General features: G+C 49.3%; 1 long non-coding RNA gene across 1 annotated transcript in view; it reads right to left on the reverse strand.

The window, feature by feature from the left end:
- LOC111098026 overlaps positions 1-20,405 on the reverse strand; it is a 123,877-nt gene that overhangs the window by 47,283 nt on the left and 56,189 nt on the right. The window lies entirely within an intron of this gene.

A 20,405-nucleotide genomic window follows, 5' to 3' on the forward strand; every position in this document is an offset into this window, starting at 1 on the left:
AACTTACCCAGACACCCCTGGGCCCCAGTCCCACAATTTCAATACCAGGTCCTCTTGCTCTTTCACAAACTCTGGGTTTCAGCCGCCTCTGAGGATGTCTCTAGTCTGAAACTCTGGAAATTGGCGGTGGTATCCAATACCACTCAAGCTATCTTCAGCAGAGAAGAATTCACGAAGCCTCAAAAGCATTCCACTGGGCTCCAAGGCTGGGACTCAGGGAAATTCCAGCACCGGACACTCGTGTCCACAGGCATGGCCTCCCTGTACCTCTCTTCAGTTCCTGGCAAGTGAGTGGCTCTGCCTTCCCAGAAGCCCACCTGTCTGCAAATCCACCCCGAGCACAGGGCTGTGAGGCAGGTCCCGGGATCCCGGTGGGACCCAGAGACACCTAGTTCCGTGGCTGGGGCGGGGGGGGCGGCGGGGCACAGAGTCTCCCCTCCTGCCCAGCCCCAGCTGAATGATCTCTGAGCGGTCTCATCTCAATCCCAGGTGGTTGTGCTGGGCAGTCCTCCCCTGGCCAGCCTGGCTGGGTTCCCTGACCTGGACAACCACAGATAACACGCACACACACGCACACACGCTATTCATCTCCCCCTGCCTGCGTGTGCTGGCGCAGCCCCACTCGGGAGTAACAAGCCCAGGACAGAGACACAACGTGTGCCGAGTACCAGCGACCTGACAGCGGCCTGCCCACTTAGCCAGGAGAAAAAGAGCCCGCTGATGTCCTGTGGAGTTCCTCCGACCCCCACACCGCGAGGGCCTTCCCTCTCAGCACTGTCACAGCATGCCAGGGGAAAGCCAGAAGCACACATGGGAGAGAGGCAGGAGGGTGCCCAGCCACAAACATGTGGCAGTCATGCAGAGGTCATGGGCCACCGGAGGGAGCGAGGGCTATGAGGGGCCAGGAAGATCTGGAGAAAGGAGTCCACGAAATGGGTTAACTTTGGAAAGGATGGTTTTGAGAAGCAGTCATGTCAGATGGAGCAGTGGCAGCGAGGGCGGGCAGGAGTGCGCAGGGGGCGGGGGGAGCTGCCTGAGTAGCCCTGCCGCAGGGTGTGGGTGACCTGGGCCCCCTGCTTCCCCCACCACTGCCCACTACATGCTCCACAGCTGGCACTTTCTCCTTCCCCCACAAGTATTTCCCTTTCTCAAAATGATGACTTTCCAGTACTTTCTGGAGGGGCTTTTAGTGGCTTTTGAAATACAAGCCTGTAACAGCAAATGCCACCTAGCCAATTTGCCAGAACATCCTACCTCCATAGAAATTTCTTCTAAAATGTCTTTCCTTCTTCCACCACAAACAGAGCCTTTGGAGCAAAGGGCCTTTTAATCAACAATTGTAAGAAGTTCTAAAAAGTCACTTTTAATAAGGCTGTCACTACAAGTCTACTTAGCTATTTTCTCTCTTCCCAAGGGACTACCCGGTGGTGGCAGGAAGCTGGCACCAGCGGAAGGTGGGTGGGTGGGAGAGGCCTTCATCCATCACCCAGCAACAGGCCCCTGGTGCCTGGGGGGCGGGGGGGTGCAGGGGGGGCTCTGAGGGCACAATCTGCAGCCCAGGGAAGTGCTGGCATGATTTATCACAGGCAGGATGTCACCTTCGCCCAGTCGCCCAGTCGGGTTTATCCGTTTGCTGGCTGCCCCTCCTCTCCCTGACCTCCAAATGCTTCAGTTCCTGGGACCCCAGGCCTGGTCTCTCCAACCTCCACACACAGGTGCCTCCTGTCACAGCTTCCCTCACCACCTCTGGGCTGAGAGCTCCCACATTTGTGTCCCCAGAACTCCCATATACCCAGCTGCTTCTCCTCAAACTCAGAATGTCCAAGATACAATGTGTGCACCTGTGCATGTTTCCTCCAGATAGGCTTTTCTCAGCCTTCTGGATCCCAGCAAAAGGCAGCACCATCACTGGGGCTGAAGCCTTAGAACCACCTTGTTCTCCTCACCACCACAGCCCCTCCAAGTCCATCCACAAGGCTGACAGCTTTCCCACCAAACCACATCCAGGCTTCTCACCTAGCCCCATCCAGGCAGCAGCCCCTATCTCCCTGCACAGAGCCCTGGCGTCCAAACATGCTCCCCCCTTCCCCACCCTTCTGCCTCATCAAAACCCCAAATTCAGCCACCCATTAGCTCTCAGCTCAAAGTATCTCTCAAGGAAGACTCCCTGCCCTATGAGCCAGCTCAGTCCTCAGTGGTCTGAACACCCGGTGTTGCCCCTTTGGGGCATGTATCCATTCAACCAACAGGGTAATGGTTTTGTTTTTATTGACTATCTAACTTTCCTGCTGGTTTTTGAGGCTGGGTTTATTTTGTTTGAGGCTGATCTCAGGGCCTTTCCCACCATAGGTTCTCAGTAAATACTGAAAGAATAAATCCATAATTCTGCAAATCCTAAGTAGGGGGTTGCCAGGAGCCAAGGAATCAAGAAGGAAAGTAAAAGGAGAGAGAATTTGGAACCCTCTCAAATGGGGTATGTTTCACCATAAAACCCATACAGCTGAGAAGTCTCATTATTCTCAAACACAGGATGCTGGGAGAGATGGAATATGGCATTTAAAAATAAGTTTATGGCAAATGGAACATAATTGAGGGGAATGAGAAGGTTTGCCATGCTCCAGGGAAATGTCTAGCTGCTCCTACCTCAGTTATGCCTGCTGGACTTCGGTCAGCCTTCACAGAGCTGAGGGAGGGCCCAGATGGATGCCTGGGCTACATGGGAGATGAGGTTGACCAAGCCGAGGGCTCTCACACGGCATTTCTTCTCTGCCTAGGGTCACCATCCTTCTAGCTGAGGCCTCTTCCTGTTTTTTTTAAGTTCTGAAAATAGGCTGCTCTTGCTGCAACTGTGATTCCTTTGGGGAACCATCCACCCTGCTCTCCATATGGTTCTGTGGGGCTGTCCATCATAGTGCCCCCAGCCCCAGGCTCTGGCCACAGAAGTGTGCCAAACTGAAATAATTACAGTATCACATCTCCCCAGACATAGTCATTGGTCCATGTGGACACTTGACGAGCAAGGCCAACCATTTCTGTGTCTATATGCTCACATATGGAGAAGCTTGCTTTTCTCTGACTTGCCAATCTAGAGTCATGTAAGCCTGGAGCTGCTAGCAGTCATCCTCCTCTTTCTGTATGAGGCAGCCTGCTAGCATTAAGAGAAAATGGGACCCAAACACGGATGAACAGGGTGAGCAGGGCCAAGAGGAGACAGTGAGAGAAAGGGCATTTTTTGTGTTGCTCAATCCAGCCTTGCCTGAAAGCAGACACCCCTGAATTTCTCAGCTACCTGAGTTAGTAAACATCCCCTTTGACTAGTGGGTTTGAGTCTAGATGAATAAAGCTCTTACCCTCAGAAGCCCCCAAGATTGACTCTTGTATCTATGCATGAACTTGACTCTTCCAACTCTACATCAAGTGTCTAAGATTACAGTCCGAGTGTAAGACCTGGCCATGCCGCAGTAATATAGAAGAGAAATCTCAGTGGTGTCCAGTCCCTATGCCTCACCCCAATCCCCAGAGATAAACCTCCCTCAGCAGGCCTTGTGTATCTGTACCCCAGAATCAGGAAACTCTGAACACAAGAGCTATAACATCCATTTCCTAGGCTCAGGAGCACTTTCTGGAGTTCCAGCTGTTCTTTCCTTCTAAATGGGGATAAATTCTCTGGATGTACACCACTCACTCCTTGCTGGGGGTGGGGGGCAGAAACCTGGCCTCTCTGGATGGGATAGAAATGTCCCTCTGAGCAGTGCTCCCACCAGTTCTATCTTCCTCATGATATACAGCCTAATGGAATTTGCTGGAATCCCCTTAACCAATATTGCTAACTTCTCTTTTATCTTCTGTTCTAAAAACCTGTCAAACTCATCATCTCTGCCCCACAAAACAAATTTATTTTTTTGAGTCATGTAGGAAAAAACTGAAGTTGAAATGCGGTGAGGGTAGAGGCTTTTGTATTGGTGTCAGGCGTCTGTGAAATCTAATGGAGCCATTCTTTGACAACATTATCTATGTTTGGCTAATTTGGTGGAGGAGACAATGTCCTCTATTGAGCAGGAAAAATAGAATGCGCAGTCCTAGAAAAGCAGAGAGTTGGCCCATCATGGATAATTTGCTTCCTCTATTCATCCCTCAGATAGGCACTCAATTACAGAGACGTTCCCAGGTAAATTTCCATTCATTCTTTTATCACCTCCACACATTCATTTTATCAATGAAATAGTCATTTTTAAAATAGCTTGAAGCAGAGATGCATGTCAGTAAACAAAAGGACAGGCTTCCTTATCACAGTATATTTTATCCTGATTATTTATTCTTCTACCCCTCAGAAAGCTCTGCGACTAATTCACTCTCTCGGTCCCCTCTAATGTTTTTCCTATTAATGCAGCCCAGACTGGCTCTCTGATGAACCACAGGAGTAAACCTTTCCTGAGTTCCATGTTCAGGGGCCTGGTCCCAGGGCTGAGGCTAGCTGGAAAGGAAGGAAACTGCCCCTGATCCTGAGGAAACTGATCAAATCAGAGGCAGGCAGCCCAGGCAATGAGATCACAAAACCCACAAGTGGTCTGCTAAGGGTGGCCATGTAGGACAGGGACTGGTGTCCTGATGGCAGCAGCAGGCATGGCTCACTGCCCAGAGGCCTGGTCACCTGAATCCCCCAGGACCACGAAGAGAACTTCTGCTCCTTCCAGAGTTAGCTCAGAGGATTTACTAAGCTCTTCCTTTGCACCAGGTCTGGGGCTGGCTACTGAAGGCGTGAGGATGCATCAGCCAAGATCCTGGCCCCCAAGAAGGTGTCATACACAAAGAAAACAAGGTGAGGGAGCATCACCTTTGCCACGAACCCTGGTTAAAACTGGAGCTCCAATCATGGAAGGTTTTTCTTCCAGGATGAAACACAACTTAAAAGATTTATGCCAAGAGGCTATAGCTCCGGAAAAACCTGTCAAACTCCGTTAGGAGCAGCACAGAGGAACGCACCAGAGTCAGAACACATCTCTGACATCAGGTGCCAGGAAAGTCAAGTGTGATGGTTAATTTTATGTGACTTGGCTAGACCACAGTACCCAGATATTTGGTTAAACACTATCCTATGGGTTTCTATGAAGGTATTTTTTTTTTTTTTTAGATGAGATGAACATTGAAACCAGGGAGCAGGGCAGCCCCGGTGGCCCAGCGGTTTAGCACTGCCCTCAGCACAGGACGTGATCCTGGAGACCCGGGATCGAGTCCCATGTCGGACTGCCTGCATGGAACCTGCTTCTCCCTCTGCCTATGTCTCTGCCTCTCTCTCTCTCTCTCTCTCGCTGTCTCTCTCTCTCTTTCTCATGAATAAATAAATAAAATCTTTAAAAAAAAAAAAAAAGAAAGAAAGAAAAAAGAAACCAGGGAGCAGTTGGGGCGCCGACTGGCTCAGTCCATAAAGCGTGTTGCCCCTGATCCAGGCGCTGTAAATTCAAGCTCCACATTGAATGTAGAGATTACTTTAAAAATATTTTTTTAATCAATTAATCAATGAGGGGACTTCCAGTAAAGCAGATTATTCTCTATGATGTGGGTGGGCTTCACCCAATCAGTTAAAGACCTGAACAGAAAAAGACTGAGCTCCCCTGAGAAGAGCCGGTTCTGCCAGCAGTGGCATTTGGACTCGGACTCTACCCTGCAGATTTTGGATTTGCCAGCTTCCACAATCACGTGAGCCAGTTCCTTAAACATCTAGGGAGTCAAGCTCTCTTCTCAAACACAGAACTCTATTGTAAGAGCCCCTTGAATAAATAAAATCTGTCTACCATCCATAAATAAGAGCAAATATCTATATTCTGCCTCTAGATAACATATAATCTTTTTTTATTGCAAAACTAATTTATTTCCATGCACAACAATGAGGATTAGAATCCCTGCTAACAAGGAAAGCAGTCTTCTGTCAAACAGAGATCAAGATTTTTAAGTCACTGGCAGTGGGACCTACTACAATGGAAGACTTGCTGTGCTGTTTGCAGATGTTAAGCCTCTTTATCTGATGTCTTAGCAGGCTTTTCAAACATGCCTTCCTGCTGGGCCAACTTTCCTAATTCCTTCTGATAGCCACGCAGGTATTCCAGATAGCCTATGTTCCTCCTGTATTTATCTAGGAACTTTCTCAGGAAGGTCATACTGTGTGTGTGTGTGTGTGTGTGTGTGTGTGTGTGTGTGTGTGTTTTCTGTTTCTCTGGAGAACCCTGATTAATAGACCAAGTGGCAGTACTCCACACATTCTGTGGTGTGTGTAGAAACCAGTCACCCCAGAACATAAAGACTCCTAACTCTGGGAAAAAAAACTAGGGGTGGTGGAAGGGGAGGAGGGCGGGGGGTGGGGGTGAATGGGTGACGGGCACTGAGGGGGGCACTTGACAGGATGAGCACTGGGTGTTATTCTGTATGTTGGTAAATTGAACACCAATAAATTAAATTTATTATTAAAAAAAAAAAAAAAGAAAAGAAACCAGTCACCCTGCGCACTCCAGGACATGGAGGAGATTCAGGGCCCACTCAGAAAATGCTGAGGTTTCAAACCAGGGGAAACAGGGAACAGGAGCTGCAGGGGAAGCCAGCACTCGGGGAGGAGAACAGGAGTTCCATGTTTTCAACACCTACATCCAGCTGTCACCTCCAGCTGGGGACTAGGGGCAGGATCTGGGCCACTGAGTAGCTTCTAGACTCTGCCATCATTCTCAAGCCTCAGAGCTGCATGGAGGAAAAGCAAATAGCATTACCTGGAGCCCAAAACCTGGGGGTACCAGGAAGGCATACAGCTGTCCTTGGATCCCTTATTAGATGAACCACCTAGTGAGGAAACCACGGGTGCCCACCCGCAGAGCATCAGCCTTCTTGCCTCCTCCTCTCTTCTGACCCAGAGAGAAACTGGCTCCTGGGGGGCTGCTGGGTTGGCCACACCAGGAGTATCAGCTACCATTACCAGGTATAAGGCCCACAGCTGGGGAGTCACAGGGAGAAATGTTTATTTTCCCAAAGCAGGACTTGGAACAACCTGGTGAAGGAAGGCATCCACTGAGCATAAACAGGAAGACAAGTACCCCAGGTGGTCTTCTAGGCAGATGTTACCTGAAGCAGCCTAGTCCTTATGGAACCCATTCAGGTGGGAGCAGATGCCCAGGCTCAGGACAGAAAGGCCCTTTGAGGGTGCTCCAGGAAACGGTTCAGGTGTGTGGGCTGTCAATCACACTCTCGGTTTCATGAATATGCATAAGTGTCATGGATATTCATGAACAATCCCATCAACCTAGCAACAAGAACAGGATTCCTTCTGTTGTTAAACAGCCTCTTAACATCAAGCAGTCTGGTGGGTCAGGAGAGGAGGCTGGAAAGAATGTGCACATCTCCCCTCTCTGTTCCTTGGCCTCCCAACAGCAAGATGGGGCTAATATTTATTACTGTAGCTAAAACACACTGTGCCTTTTAGAGGAAGCTGCTGCGTTCCAAATGCAAGCATGACCCCATGAGTGCCACTCACCTCCCCTGCTGTACAGATAGAGACTGTGTTCAAACTACACTTCTGTAAATAGAATTCTACTTCAGAGAGTTTTCCTTAAAAACATTCTTTTATGACTGGCTTGTCTGGGGGTCAAGAGGGCTCCTCGCACTTTAAATGGAGGACGACTGCAATAATCAAAGATGATGTTCTGCAAACAGACGCTTAACGCAACACGAGAATGCTCAAAATTTACAGAAGCTGGTCATGCCGCCTCTTTCCCTTGGAATTCTGTTCCCTTTCTTTCCACCCACTGACTGTTGCCCCCGAGAGCCACTGAGAATGCTCTGTAACCAGAAAAGAGCTACAGACCCATGAGCAGTTGAAGCAACACAGTGGAAACCAGAGGGCTTCGGTAAACAGGTACAGAGGGAAAGAACACCAGAAGCTTCCATGGATAGAAGGCCATATCCTCTCACCACAAAATCCAGACAAAACTAAGGGACACCCTGGTCACACATGACAACAGTATCTGCTCGTGTATGAACCCATCTTGTCCCTCGATGGTAAGATGGTGTCTTTTTGTCATGCTCCAGATGGCACCTTCTGGGAGAAACTTCTCAATCTCCACCCCGAATCCTGCCCACCCCCAGCTCCACCCCCAGACTTCCTGCACTCGCCTTCTTCAGATACTGTCTTCTCACCTCTGATTTCCCCACCCCTGCTTCTCCACCCACCAGACACTATGAACTCCTTGAAAGGAGGGGTTTCCCCGCCACATAGCCTCAAATATATCCTTGCCACTTACCCACTGAACTTCATTTTTAAGGCATAAAACATGAAATCCTCAGCTGAGATGTTATTTTTTAACACATTCAAATATTTAACTTTTCCCTCAGATTTTAAACTTCTATAAATCTTTCCACTCCAAACTAGAACACAACATTCTGCCATCTTTAAGACTTAGCACATTTCCAATGACACAACATGTGGCTCCCCTAAATAGCCAGGGTGCTGATGTTCTTGGAACCCATAGGATGGGATGCAGGGAGGCTGGACAGAAGCAAGGGACATCTCCACGATAGAACAGGCTCAAATGGACTAAAGCCATGTCACTCAGTCCAGGGCACGTGTGGTGAATACAGTCTCCAGTCCTGATGATACAAGCCAATTAACGGCCAACAGACGTGACTCTCATCATCTTGCCCTCAAATCCATCCAGGCTTGAGAGCCAGTGTGGGGCTGGGAACCATGGAGGATACCAGCAGCTGGAAGACCAGATGTTAAGAGACCTCAGTGTTAACTCTGCAGTATTAAAAAAAATAATAAATCAAAAAAAACTAAAGAGAAAAGTTAAGTATGCTATCTTGGCTGGTATCCTTCACAATGACTTTGAAAGCCTGATGGTGAAATAGAGCCTTCTGGAATTTTTTTTTCCCTCATGCTTCTTCTGAAGTCATTGAAAGAAGATGTCAAGGAAAAAGCTGGATCTCACCCAGCTGCCCCCTCTGTGCTGCTGCATTGGGCACAGGAGGAGAAGGTAGAGAGCCCAGAGCTTCAGGACAGGCATGCCCCCTTCACTCCTTAGCACCCCCACCCACGCACATGAAACCTAACAGCACCTGGAAAACAGAATGGATAAAGTGAATTCAGTGAAACCACCAGGAAACTGGGACTGCAGGATGCATAGTAACTTGTACCTCAGTCTGCTAACTTTGAAAGTGGTCGATTTGAATGGGTGGTGTCAACACGAGTACAAAGCTCAGTGGCAAGAAGGACATTTCTTAACTGTATGTAAAACAACCTTGAAGGGTAACATGGTGCTGCTGACCGTGTTTGCAGGATGAGGGGAGGGAACGCACGGGTGTTTCTCGCTAACCTTGAGGGCTGTCTGGTATGTTCCAGCAGCCCCTCCTGGGTCTGCATTCTGCCTTCAGTAGAGCTGGTCCCCACAAGATCTGGGGTTTCAGAAGCTCAAAGAAACAATGTCCCCTCCATCAGGGTGATGCCAAAACATTTTTATTTAAAAACTGTATAAAATGAATCCCAAACTGTCAAGTGGCCAGATGAGACCAGGTGGCAGCACAGCAGGGAGTCGGGGATTCTGTGATGGTTAAAAGGTAAGCAAAAGAAGCTTTACCATCTTCTCTCCCCTCCTTCCCACATGGGGGCTACCTGGAAAATGGAAGGTAGGGCTCGCTTCCCTGTGTGAAGTCCCTCCCAAGCCCGTCAGTCTAGACTTAGAGAATGCCACTGGTTTCCACTCAGCCCATACACATTAAATGAACATGTGCTACCTCCCAGGCACAGGGCTAGGGGCTGGGCACACCACGATGCACAAAGGCAGGCTGGGCCTGCCCTCATGGCAGTCTGGCTGGGCTGGTGACACAGACATTTTATAAATACACAAAGTTTCAATGCACTCACAGTTGGGACAAGTGCTTCAACCTAAGGGGTGCTGTGTGCTAGGTGGCCACTTTTCCTCCACAGACTTGGGCAATTCTTGAGAGCAAAAAGAGCTTGGGAATCCCACCTGAGGCCTTCCTCTGCATAGAGCTGCCCATGCAGGGCTTCCGGTTTCTGAGGATCTGCATCCTAGGACTGCAATTCTTGGGATTGCCCCTCTCATGCAGGATACCTAGAGGGTGATCCAGAACCTCATAGCTGTCACATCCTCTCGTCGTCTGGTAGAAGCTGCTCAATGCCCTGTCTCCAGCCCTACAGATCTCTCCTGGACATAGTGGCTACAAAACTTACATTTCAAAAATTAATTTGTCTTCCCCATTGCCCTGTGCCAGATTAATCAGTCTCAAACACCACCTTTATGTCATCACTCCACTCCTCAAAAGTGCCACACTATTTCCATGCAGGTTTCCATGCCATGTTTCCCTTAAACCCCACATAAAACCATTACTTTGGGAAGGAAAGAGTGTTACTGAGTTCTGATACAGGTACTTACCAACTTATCACATTTACCTAAACTAGACCTCTTCAGAAGTCCCTCCAACCCACTCACCCACATACACACACTCCTGCCTCTAATTTCACTCCTGCCTCTAATTTTGGTTTCCTACCCTCTTCCATCTTAATTCCCCCTGCCCTTCAAGGCTTATTCAGGGCTTGCCTCTTCCATGAAGCTTTCCTCTATTGCTCTCATAAGAAGAGATCTAGCCAAAATCCTATCCCAAACAAGAACTGCTCCCATGTCAGAACCCTCTTGCACTGTTGGTGGGAATGTGAACTGGTGCAGCCACTCTGGAAAACTGTGTGGAGGCTCCGCAAAGAGTTAAAAGTAGACCTGCCCTACGACCCAGCAATTGCACTGCTGGGGATTTACCCCCAAAGATACAGATGCAGTGAAACGGCAGGACACCTGCACCCCAATGTTTATGGCAGCAATGTCCACAGTGGCCAAACTGTGGAAGGAGCCTCGGTGTCCATCAACAGATGAATGGATAAAGAAGATGTGGTTTATGTATACAATGGAATATTACTCAGCCATCAGAAGAGATGAATACCCACCATTTGCTTCAACGTGGATGGAACTGGAGGGTATTCTGCTGAGTGAAGTAAGTCGATCGGAGAAGGACAAACATTATATGGTCTCATTCATTCAGGGAATATAAAAAATAGTGAAAGGGATTAAAGGGGAAAGGAGAGAAAATGAGTGGGAAATATCAGAGAGGGAGACAGAACATGAGATACTCCTAACTGAGAAACGAACAAGGGGTGGTGGAAAGGGAGGTGGGCAGGGGGATGGGGTAACTGGGTGATGGGCACTGAAGGGGGCACTTGATGGGATGAGCATTAGGTGTTATGCTATCTGTTGGCAAATTGAACTCCAATAAAAAAAATTAAACAAAAAAAAAGAACTGCTCCCATGGCATGCCAGGTGCACCCTGGGACCCAGAGATAGCAGGAGAGCTGCCTTGGGCATCCCCAGAGCCACGGCCTCTTCCCTACTCAAGCCTGAGGCCTCCCTGGAAGCTCCTTAAACACACTCATCAAAGGCCGGAAACTAAGACCTCACACCTGGAGCCCACCAGAGCTAGGCTCGGGAGCTCCCGACATTGGAGGTTTGGCTTCTGCACCCTCAGTTGAATTTATCTTCCCCTTTGCTTGCATCTGTTCCTCTGCTCCCCCTCTACATGCAGGAGAGCCATAAGGCCTGGCATTCTCAGAACCCTCCCATTCCCTAGCTAGCCCAGCACCCTGGGGATCCTGTCCAAATCTGTGCCTTTAAATGCCACATAGGTACCCATGGCTCCATGTTCACATCACAGGCCCAGAACTTCCCCTGAGCTCTCCCCAGGGGCATAGACCCAAGACCCTCCTCAGTGTGTCCACATAGAACATCTAAAGGAATCTTTAGCTTGACTTGTCCAAACTTGCATTCTTGATCCTCTCTTAATTTGCCACTTTTTGCAAAATTCAGGCTCCTCACCTGAGTAAAGGATACCACCATCCATCTAGCCAGCTGCTCAGAATAAAAATCCAGGGGTCACCCATGATGTCTCTCTCTGTCACCTTCCAGAGCCAAATAGCCACTCGAGACAGCTCTATCTCATGAATCCAATCACTGTTTTCTACCTCCATGGCATCATTTTGGCTCACTTGCTAGCATGTCTTGCCTGGAAACATCATGTCCACTGTTCTTCTTGCTTCCAGGCTTATCTGTTGTCCATCCTCAAGAGGAGCCTGAGTGATGGTTTCACTCCCTACTCAAAACCCTCCAGGGGCTCCCAGAATCTCTTACACTAAACTCAAAATACCTTAATGGGGCCACAGGCCCCATGTGATCTGTCCCTGATGCTTCTCCAGCAACAGTTCCTACCACACCACTCCTGGTTAGACTCCTCAAACATACCAAGTTAAGTCTAGCCTTGGGGCCTTTCCACTAGCTGAGCCTTCCACCTTCACATCTGCACATGATGGGCTCCTTCTCATCATTCAGTCTCATTCAAATCTCAACACTGATGTCACCTTCTCAGATCGCCCAATGTAAAGTAGCTCCCCACATCCTCCACTTCACTTTTTGACTCAATGTCCCTGCTTGATTCTACATCCATGCCACTATCACTCCCTAAAGGCATTGTATTCATTTACCTAGGTCCTTGTTGATTATCTGCTCCCACCACTGGAGCATAAGCTTCAGGAGTGCAGAGGCTTATCTACTGTGTCCACTGCTGCAACCCAGTACCTAGGACAATGCCCTGCACTTTAGGAGGTGCTTCATAAAGTTCCATTGGACATTGCCTAAACTCTGTGACATGAGTGGTAGGCTGGATTCTGCAAGGTTCTACCTCTGGTCTGAACAAAGGGAAAGCACAAGGTGAGCTAGGGACTTCCAGAAGCAATTTCACGGGAGATGCTTCCCCATGGGCCATCTCATCAACCTGGTGACTGGCTTTCCAAGAGGAGCAGACTCTTCATGAGCAAAGGAGAGGCCAAGACAGCCAGAGAGCATCTCAAGCACAGAAACATCCTTAGCTGTGGGAGAAGTCATCAGCCTCCTGTCTAAGAGGGGGGCAGCTGACCTCCATGCTGTCCAACAGCAACATAATGTAAGCCACAAATGGGAGCCACAGACATAACTGTGAATTGTCTAGGGACCAGATTTTTAAAAGATTTTTTTAATGTGAAATTTATTTTAATAATATAGCTTATTTAGGGACACTTGGGTGGCTCAGTTGGATATGTGTCAGACTGTCGATTTCGGCTCAGGTCATGATCTCAGGGTCATGAGATCAAGCCCTGTGTGGGCCTCTGCACTCAGCAGGGAGTCTGCTCAAGGATTCTCTCTCCCTCTCCCTCTGCCCCTCTCCCTGTTCTCTATCCCCGTAAGGGAAAGAAAGAAATACACACAAACACACACAGCTTATTTAACCCAATATATAAAAATATTATCATTTTACTTAATGTAAAAAAGTGACTAATTCATCTACTTTCTTCAAACTCAAGTGTCTATTTGCACTTATAGAACATCTCAATTTGGACTGGCCAAATTTCCAGCGCCCAACAGCTGGTGGCCACTATATTGGACAGTGTAGGTCTAGAATAACTGAGCTTCAGTGGTGGTAGATGAGAAAAGCATTATGTCAAACATGGAATGCATTTTGTTCTCATGTGTTGAATCTTTTCACATGATGAAGATTTTTCTGAATTTGATTAAAACAGAGTCTGCACAGATTTTTTTTTCTTTTCCCTAAATTTCTGTGGCACAATCCTTTGCATGGCCTTAAATTTGCAGCACGTGTAGGAGCTGGCCCTCCCCTGCCAAAAAACAGAAGCAGTGCTTCCCCTCTGGCATTGTGATTTTCAGGCTCCTGTCTTTCTGACTCTAGGTCCACCAAGAGACTATCACACGTTTATTAACTGCCTTTAATGGGGATCTGTTTCTAATAGCAGAATTAATGAGTCCTATAAACCAGCTGCAAAGGGAGAAGGTAATTCCATGGCAAAGAGAGAAGAGGCTTATTTGGAAATCTGAGCGTGTGCCAGAATCACACACCTTCCTGCACACAAACCTATCCCTGGCTTTTCCAAACCTCCTACCCCACAAGCTTTTTGTCCTGGGGTGAACACCACACCACAGGGTCTATGAAATCAGGGGCTGTCACCAACAAGGACACAGGCAGCCTGCTGAAGTGAGAACACACAGCCTGACACTAATATTCCTTCTGCTTGTCCCTGAGAGTGAGCCCAGTGGAGGGAGAGCAAGAAATTCAACTGGATTTAATACAGTGAGTGTCTCCTGGGGCCAGCTAGGTCTCAGCATGAGGTGGAGGGTGGGAAAGCAGCAAATGGAAACCCAGACAAGACGTGCATCCATCCTCCCCTCAGGGAATGTGAAGAAGCCACACTCAATTACAAAGGCAAAATCTTCTCAGCGTTCAGCCTAAAGAACATGCCCCTCTTTTGGAAGCCAAATTGGGCAGGGATTGGTGGAGGGAGAATTAATAGATGATATATTTTTTAAGATTTTATTTATTTGGGGGGTTGGGTAGTGAGAGCAAGAGAGAGCAGAGAAGGAGAGGGAGAAGCAGGCTCCTCACTGAGCAGGGAGCCCAATGCAGGGCTCAATCCCAGGACCCTGAGATCATGACCTGAACCGAAGGCAGACACTTAACTGACTGAGCCACCCAGGTGCCCCAGCAGATGATCTTTATTCCATGCCAAGAGCCCTCATGAGGACAGTGACACAAGCCACCCCAGGAGATATATCATTTTGGGAAGGGGACCGTGAGCCACAGACAGGAAGACTACAGACCTCCCTCCCCCTTTCTTCTCTTCGTGGTGGCCTAGGGAGGGAACACTCAGACAATTTCAAGGGGCAGAAAGTGAAGCTTCCCATCATCAAACAAATTAGGCCCCAGAAGGAGCTCAGATAGTGCAAAGTAGAGGCAGGAGAAAGCAGTCACCCAGGTAACTAGGTCAACAGCAGAAGTGAGGGCAGTCAGTAAGCAGGGGCCAGGGGCATGTCCACTGTCAGTGTCATTGTGAAATACAAAGTGTGACAATGAGACAGACAGTTTCAAATTATCTGGGAAGCCAAACAAGGTACATCAGTGATGAGGAATAACTAGTTTAGTAAGGCAAGTTCGGCACCACGTTTAAGGGATGATGTTTTCTTAAATTTCACTCTGGGGCCAGCTGGGTGGCTCAGTGGTTGAGCACCTGCCTTTGGCCCAGGGCATGATCCTAAAGTCTCGGGATCGAGTCCCACATCAGGCTCCCTGCAGGGAGCCTGCTTCTCCCTCTGCCTATATCTTTGCCTCTCTCTGTGTGTCCCTAATGGAAAAATAAATAAAATCTTTCTTTAAAAAAATCTCACTCTTATTTATCTCCTTCATGGATGCATATGAGAACATGGCTTGTTCCAAGTGCTTCTCAATTCCAGCTGCCTATCAATTCCAGCCAAGGCCAGGGTCTCACCCAGTCCATCTAAATCAGAATCTCAGAGCAAGAGGCCTGGAAAGCCATATGTGGTGCCAATGTGCAGCCAGGGTTGAAAACTGCTGCTCAGGAAAACTAACAAAAGACCGGTGGCTGAAAGGGACAGAGAGAAGTATATCAACTCCAGGAACACAGAAAGGTCTAGCAAGTCAGGCCACTCATGGGGTCACTGACATACTGGAACTGTGGGCTGCTCCTGCTGGGACTGTTCCAGCACTGAGTGAATCATGCAGAGGGGATTCTTGAATTACTTTTTGCTAAATCTTAGATTCCAAGAGAACTAAAAACCAAGTGCTTCGTGATTAAATTGTTCCTGTGGGGAGGTGCCGGTTTCCAATTTCCAAACTCAGGACTTAAAGCCTAGAGGATGTCTACTGCCTTATTCATGTTGGAGAAGTGGCCTGAGACATTCACCTTGGCTAACAAAACCTGGGGGTTTCTGGGCTATTTCAGTGGCCTATGGGAACAATGGAACAGAATCCTTGAAATAAGACTGTCCCCCCAAAATGCAGATTATGGCATAATTGTAAGGCTGACTGGCCAGCCCGTGTGTTGTCCTATGCCAGGATTTCCACTCTGCAAGACATCAGAATTCTCTGGCAATCTTGGGCTGTCTGGGTGGCTCAGTGGTTGAACATCTGCCTTGGGCTCAGGTTGTGACCCCAGGGTCCTGAGATCGAGTCCCACGTCAGGCTCTCTGCATGGAGCCTGCTTCTCTCTCTCCCTGTGTCTCTGCCTCTGTGTGTCTCTCATGAATAAATAAATAAAATCTTAAAAAAAAAAAAAAAAGGATTACCTGGCAATCTGACTTGAAAGCATCCATTCCTAGGTCCTGCCTCCAGATTTACTAAAACAGAATGTTTAGGGGTGAGAGCCAGGAATTGTATTTTTAAATATTCTCTCAGGTACTCGTGGCCCGAAGTCATATGAGGAAATCTGTGGTCTTTGCTCCTCCGCTACCGCCAGGTGGAGGAAGCCTAGCTGACTGTCCCTCACTGCAATGCCCTGAAAACTCCTCTCTGGAAAGAGTACCCAGAATGGTACCCAAGGCTCCAGAAAGGAAGTCCACACCCCTATGGGGCTGGTCATGCAATCCCAAGCATCACAGAAGCCAATCAAGACTCCAGCCTGACATTTGCAAAGACCTGGAAAATCATGTCCGGCAAAACCTAATGAGGGGTTTGTTACACAATTCAGAAGAGGCAGGGATGAGGGAAGTCAGTGGGCCTCTAAACAGGGAAAGATCCCTAGAGTCGTCGCATTCATGGAAAGGACAGAGCATCCTCAGCCAAGTGGGTGGCACGGCAAAGGCTGAGGGCAGAAATGGGTACCGGCCCGGGTGAAGGAGAGGCATTCTCCAGGCAGTTGGGCCCCCAGTGGGAATGGCGGATGGTAGGGGAGGACCCTGCACTCTGGGCCTCTGGAACTCTTCTAAACACATGGTCCCTGTTCCAGCTCTTGGGGACCACCCTGGGGAGAGGCAGAGCCCAACAAATTGTACGTCAGATGGGCCACGTTACTGCTTAGGATGCAAGTTGTCTCAGCTCTGCTGATTCAGATCCACGGTTTGCCAAGTCTCTTTGCCTGTCCATCATGACACACCCCCCCCTCCTAGAGATAAAAAGCCCAGGAAAAGCCATTTACAAAGGGGATGCTGACCCAGCACTCCACCGGAGCCTGAAGGATGGCCCATTGATTGGCTCCCGGGCCGTGCAATTCTCAGATAAGCCCAGGGTGGGGCCAGTGCCACCGCTCCCCTCTGGAGGGTCTGAGTGAGCAAAAGTGTTAGGAAGGTTGGCCACTGAGTAGCAGATAAAATATTCCAGCTCTCCAAACCCCATGGGTATCATTCTGAGCAGAAAATAACATTATAGGCTGGTGTCAGGTCACTGGATAATTAGGTAAAATGAATGACTAAGTAGACTTTAAAAGCCATGCAACTAGCGATGTCCCAGACTGAGGCACTGACCCATCCTCACTTATGAGCCCCAGAGACTCTGAGAAAAGGCCACAGCATTTGTGGTGTCCTCCCCCTCAGGTGGCCTCAGGGAGAGCGTGGCTTGGTGCTTAGCTGAAGCTCTAAGCTAAACTGGGAGAGGACTCAAAGATGCTCCAGCAGTCCCTGTCCACAGAGTCCTCTAGGCTCCATGAAGCTCCCTGGTGGCCACAGATACCCAGGCCCAAGCCCACCACCTTACATGCTTTCCAGCACCATCTCCAGCACTCCCTGGGCCAGCCAGAGGAAGCAACAAACACCTCTAGAAACATAGCCTCTTGTCGTGTTGCCATCCACTACCACACTATGTGGAGCTTGTACTTCATATTATTCTCTCATTAAATCTTCCCAATAACCCCACAAACTTTGGTCTATTATCATCTCCATTCTACAGAGGCACACGTGAAGGTGCAGGTCGCATCTTGGGAAGGGGTGGAGCCGCCATGTTTGAACCTGGCCTTGTCTGATTCCAAGGCCATGCTCTTGTCATAACTAATGGGAGTTCTGCTGTATTGATCAGAGTCCAGTCAGGGACTGAGAAACCATGTCAGGTCCTTCACAGAGAGGAGATTTAACACCATGAATCACTCACACAGGTGCTGGGACAGCCAGAAGAAGGTGAGATGACCTAGAGAGTAGGACATGCAAGAAACCAATAGCTTCCAGGGACTGGGGGTCACAAAGGGAGGAGATGATATTCCCTGGAGCTGAGAGGAGAGGCTGCAGCCCCGGGAGCTGGGAGCACAGAGGAAGGCCACCACAGGAGCTGCCCTGCCTTGGAGACACCACTGGGAGAAGGAGAAAGAGAGTAAGGAAAACTAGGGCTTCCCTGGCCTTCCTGCCTTCTGAGCCTCCTGTGGACAAAACCCGGGAGGAGGCCACCTGGCAAGGAAGCCAGGGAAACCATCCACAGGCTCTGGGTCTAAGAATACAGAGAGATGCTGGGACCGAGCTGTGAGACGAAAGTGGAGAAGTAGCATGAGTTCCACAGTACACTTGTCCCCCACAGCACAGGACCAAGTGGTTTCCAACCTCTGTCATAATCGTCCCAGCGACTCTGGGCACTGGCATCATTACTGTCCCTGTTTTAGAGATAAAGGAAATGAAACTTGAGAGGCCACACAACATGCTCAAGGTCATGCAGCAGAATTTAGATTCCAATCCACATCTGCCAGGATCCTAACACTGGGTACACCAGGAACCAGGTGTAGACTTGGCAACATTGCCCTAGGAGCTTCCACCCAAGGACCTCATGGCATGTGGCCAGTTGGAATGAGTCACCATCCCCACGTGTGACGTGGTCACTCCTGCGGGGAATGGGAGTGTGGGGCTGCCTCACATCTCACCCTCCACAGCAGCAGCCAGAGCGACCACAGGAAGTGGCATCAATAGCATGCACTCCACCAGGAACCCCCAGCAAGTCCGCACGGGGCTGGTGGCCAGGGAGGACGCCCTGTGGCAGAGCGGGGCCACAGGCCAGTGTGTGCAAGCTGGGAGCTCTCCATTTTGGGGTGCTCCCAGTTTCATCCACCACCACCCCACACGCAAACTCCACTAGCTCTGCACACAGCAGATCCAGCCATCGGAGAGGGGAGCCGGCGGTGTCACTGGGGAATGCGACAGGGCTAATTCCTCTGAAACCTCCATTAACTTTACTACTTCTGTGTAAGTGCTTCATTGTAAATAATGATTCTGCACCACGGAGACACGCTGCCCAGAATCTCCCGGCACACATAAAATTAAATTCAGCTCCCTTGGCCCACTCACATAGCGTACCGGGATAGCTGCGTTGTCTTCCAAGCCACAGAGGTCTGCAAATGATTTCCACTGATTCTAGGGCAGGCTTGGAGTGTCATCTGCCCTAAAGAGCAGCTCTGCATTCCTCCTCATTCCTTCTTCTGCCCCACACCAAAAGCCCACTCTCTCCAGACTCCTTTTCTGGAAGGAGGAATTCGACCTCCGCTTAGAAGGGGGCTCACTCCCCCCACCCAGCCCTTCCCTCGCAACAAATTCCAAGAAAAGATGTTTCTGAAGACAAAACACAATTTCCAGGAAGGTCAACAGGATTTCTTGAAGCAAGTAGATCTGCCCACCCTTCACACGCAGTTTCCTCCAGCCTTTCTCTATGCTTCGTTCTCTACCTGCTGCTTCCCTGTTTCACACTCAGTGAACACCTCCCTGCAGCCCTGAGGAGAGACACCACAGGGGTCAGCTAAAGTAAGAACCACCTAGAACAAGAGACTGAAGTCAACTTCTCTTCGAAAATAAACATGCGCACACTCTGTCTCCCACCAGTTGGGCGGGAACATAAATAACTTGTGGGTGGGGGGTCCTTGGGGAGACATCTTGCCCCCGACAGCCTTCAGGCAACAGGCTCAAGGGATGCCTGGGGCTCTCTACTGGAACCCCACTTCTTCACTGTCTGCTCAGCAGTGTCACTGCTGAGCTGGCAGGATGCTCTGTCTGGCCTCCTGGGACGCACACCAGGTGTCCCACCCTCGCCCTCTCTCCACAGACTGAAGAGCAGCTCAGAGGGGCCCCTGGATCTGCAGGCTCTAATTTACATGTCTGTGTCTTTTGTGCTCTTTCCCTGCTAAACTCACAGCAGGCAGGGTTGGAGGAGCAGGAGGTTTGGAGGACCAGAGAAATCCTTGGTACAGCCAAAGATCAAGATGAAATTGGGCTGCCCACGCGCATTGTTCTAGACGAGACGTCCTCTGTTTTCCAACATCAAATTCCCACCTCACAATGAAGAAAGAAAAAATAAGTTCTGTTGTTTTTTTTTTTTTTTTTATGATAGTCACAGCGAGAGAGAGAGAGAGAGAGAGAGAGAGAGAGAGAGGCAGAGACACAGGCAGAGGGAGAAGCAGGCTCCATGCACCAGGAGCCCGACGTGGGATTCGATCCCGGGTCTCCAGGATCGCGCCCTGGGCCAAAGGCAGGCACCAAACCGCTGCGCCACCCAGGGATCCCAGTTCTGTT

The sequence above is a fragment of the Canis lupus genome, chromosome 11 (assembly GCF_011100685.1).
Source record: "Canis lupus familiaris isolate Mischka breed German Shepherd chromosome 11, alternate assembly UU_Cfam_GSD_1.0, whole genome shotgun sequence".
Taxonomy (NCBI): domain Eukaryota; kingdom Metazoa; phylum Chordata; class Mammalia; order Carnivora; family Canidae; genus Canis; species Canis lupus.